This window comes from Dipodomys merriami, unplaced genomic scaffold (genome assembly GCF_024711535.1).
Source record: "Dipodomys merriami isolate MVZ:Mamm:240054 unplaced genomic scaffold, mDipMer1.0.p SCAF_118, whole genome shotgun sequence".
Taxonomy (NCBI): domain Eukaryota; kingdom Metazoa; phylum Chordata; class Mammalia; order Rodentia; family Heteromyidae; genus Dipodomys; species Dipodomys merriami.
In genome coordinates this window covers 3,618,359-3,621,526 of record NW_027202471.1, presented here as the reverse complement: position 1 = coordinate 3,621,526, position 3,168 = coordinate 3,618,359, and positions in this window count along the sequence as shown.

Below are 3,168 nucleotides of genomic sequence, written 5' to 3'. Positions count from 1 at the left end.
AAGGGTTAGGTTTAGGCTTAGGGTTAGGATTAAGTTTAGGGTGAGTGTGAGGCTTAGGGATATGGTTAGGGTGAGGGTTAGGGTTAGGGTTAAGGTAAGGGTTTTGTTTAGGGTGAGGGTTAGGGTTAGGTTGATTTTTAGGGTGTCAGTGAGAGTTAGGGTGAGAGTGAGGTTCAGCGTGAGGGTTAGGGTTAGGGTGAGGGTGAGGGTGAGGGTGACGGTTAGGGTTAGGTTTAGGGTGAGGGTAAGGTTTAGGGTTAGGATTAGGATTAGTGTAAGGGTTAGGCTGAGCGAGAGGGTGAGGTTGAGGGTGAGGGTGAGGGTTAGGGTGAGTGTTAGGGTTAGACTGAGGGTTAGGGTGAGGGTGAGTTTGAGGGTCAGGGTGAGGTTGAAGGTGAGGTTGAGGGTGAGAGTTAGGATTAGGGTTCCGGTTAGGGTGAGGGTGAGGGTGAGGGTGGGGTTTAGGGTTAGGGTTAGGGTTAGTGTTATTGTCAGGGTTATGGTTAGGGTTAGGATTAGGGTGAGAATGAGGGTGAGGGTTAGCATGCGGATTAGAGTTAGGGTTATGGTTAGGGTGAGGGTGAGGGTGATGGTTAGGTTTAGGGTTAGGGTTAGGGTTAGGATGAGGGTTAGGCTGAGGGTTAGAGTTAGTGTTAGTGTGAGGCTTAGGTTTAGGGTTACGGTTAGGGTGAGGGCAAGGGTTAGGGTGAGGGTTAGGGTAAGTTTGAGGGTTGATGTTAGGGTGAGGTTTAGGGTGAGTTTTAGTGTTAATGTTAGGCTTAGGGTTAGGGTGAGGGTAAGGGTTATAGTGAGAGTTATTTTGAGGGTGAGGGTTAGGGTTAGGGTGAGGGTTAGGGTAAGGGTTTGGGTTCGGGTTAGCATTAGGGTTAGGTTGAGGGTGAGGGTTAGGGTGAGGCTTAGGGTTAGGGTGAGGGATAGGGTTAGTTTAAGGGTTAGGGTGAGTGTTTGGGTGAGGGTTTGGTTTAGGTTTAGGGTTAGGGTGAGGGTTAGGATGAGGGTAAGATTTAGGGTGAGGTTTAGGGTTAGGTTTAGGTTGAGTATTAGGGTTAGCATTAGTCTTAGTGTGATGGTTAGGGTTAGGTGTAGCATTAGGGTTAGTATTAGGATTAGGTTGAGGGTTAGGATTAGGGTTAAGGTGAGGGTGATGTTTAGGGTTAGCATTAGGTTTATGGTTAGGGGTAGAGTGAGGGTGAGGGTGATTGTTAAGTTTAGGATTAGGTTTAGTGTTAAGGTGAGGCTGAGGTTGAGGATGAGGTTGATGCTGAGGGTTGGGTTAGGGTTAGGCTTAGGGTGAGGGCTAGGCTAAGGGAGAGGGTTAGGGTGAGGGTTAGGGTGAGGGTGGGGTTTTAAGTTAGGAAAGGGTTACGGTTAGGTTTTGGGTGAGGATTAGGCTGAGGGTGAGGTTGAAGGTGAAGGTTAGGGTTAATGTGAGGGTTAGGGTTAAGGTTAGGCTGAGGGTTAGGGTTAGGATTAGGGTTAGGGTTAGGCTGAGGGTGAGAGTGAGGGTGAGGGTGAGGGTTAGGTTGTAGGTGAGGGTTAGGGTTAGGGTGAGGGTTAGGGTGACGTTGTGGGTTAGGTTGAGGGTTAGGATTAGTGTGAGGGTTAGGATTAGGGTTAGTGTGAGGAAAAGGTTTAGGGTGAGGATTAGGATGAGTGTAAGAGTTAGCGTAAGGTTTAGCCTTAGGGTTAGGGTGAGGTATAGGGTTAGAGTTCCGGTTAGGGTTAGGATGAGGTTTATGGTTGGGGTGAGTGTTAGGGTTACAGTTAGGGTGAGTGTGAGGGTGAGGGTTCAGGTTCGGGTTCGGGATAGGGTGTGGATTAGGGTTAATTTTATGGTGAGGTAAGGGTTAGGGTGAGGTTTAGGTGAGGGTTAGGATTACGGTGAGGGTTAGGGTGACGTTGAGGGTTAGGGTGACAGTGAGGGTTAGAGAGGGTGAGGTTTAGGTTTAATGTTAGCGTTAGGGCGAAGGTTAGGGTCAAGGTTAGGATTTGGGTGACGGTTAAAGTGAGGATTAATGTTAGGTTTAGGTTTAGGGTTAGTGTCAGGATTAGGGTTAGTGTTAGGTTTATACTGAGATTAAGGGTTAAGGTGAGTGTTAGGCTGATGGGTAGGTTTAAGGTAAGGGTGAGGGAGAGGGTGAGGGTAAGGATTAGGGTGAGGGTTAGGGTGAGGGTGAGGCTCAGGGTTAGCATTAGGGTTAGGGTTTGTGTTAGAGTGAGGGGTAGGGTTAGGGTTCAGGTGAGGATGAGGGTTAGGGTTAGCATTAGGTTTAGGGTTAGGGTGAGGATGAGGGATAGGACTAGTTTTAGGGTGAGTGTGAGTGTGAGGGTTAGGGTAAGGGGTAGGGTGAGGGTTAAGGTTAAGGTGTGGGTTCTGGTTAGAGTGAGGGTGAGGCTAAGGATTAGGGTGAGGTTTAGGGTGTGAGTGAGGGTTAGGGTTTGAATTAGAGTTAGTGTTAGGGTTTGGGTGAGGGTGAGGGTTAGGGTTAGGGTTAGGGTTACGGTTTGGATGAGGGTCAGGATGAGGGTGAGGGTGAGGGTTAGTTTTAAGGATAGGGTTAGGGTTAGGGATAGGATTAGTGTAAGGGTGAGTGCTAGGGTGAGGGTGAGGGTTAGGGTTTGGTTAGGGTGAGGGTAATTGTTAGGGTGAGGGGGAGTGTGAGGGTTAGGTTTAGTGTGAGGGAGTGGATTAGGATTACGGTTAGTGTTAGGGTAAGGTTAAGGGTTACAGTGAGGGTTAGAGTGAGAGTGAGGTTTAGGTTTAGCGTGAGTGTGAGGGTGAGGGTCAGAGTGAGGGTTCGTATTAGAGTTAGGATTACAGTTGGGGTGAGGGTGAGGGTTATGTGTAGCGTTAGGGTGAGGGTTAGGTTTAGGGTGATGTGTAGGGTGAGGGTGAGTGTAAGGGTGAGGGTGATGGTTCGGGTGAGGTTGAGGATTAGTGTGTGGATGAGGGTTAGGGTGAGGGTGAGGGTTAGGGTTAGGTTTAGGCTGTGGGTTAGGGTTAGGATTAGGGTGAGGGATAGGGTCAGGGTTAGGGTGAGGTTTAGGGTTAGTGTGAGGTTTAGTTTTAGGTTTAGGGTAAGTGTGAGGATAAGTGTTATGGTGAGGGATAGGGTTATTGTTAGGGTTAGGGTTAGGGTGAGGGTT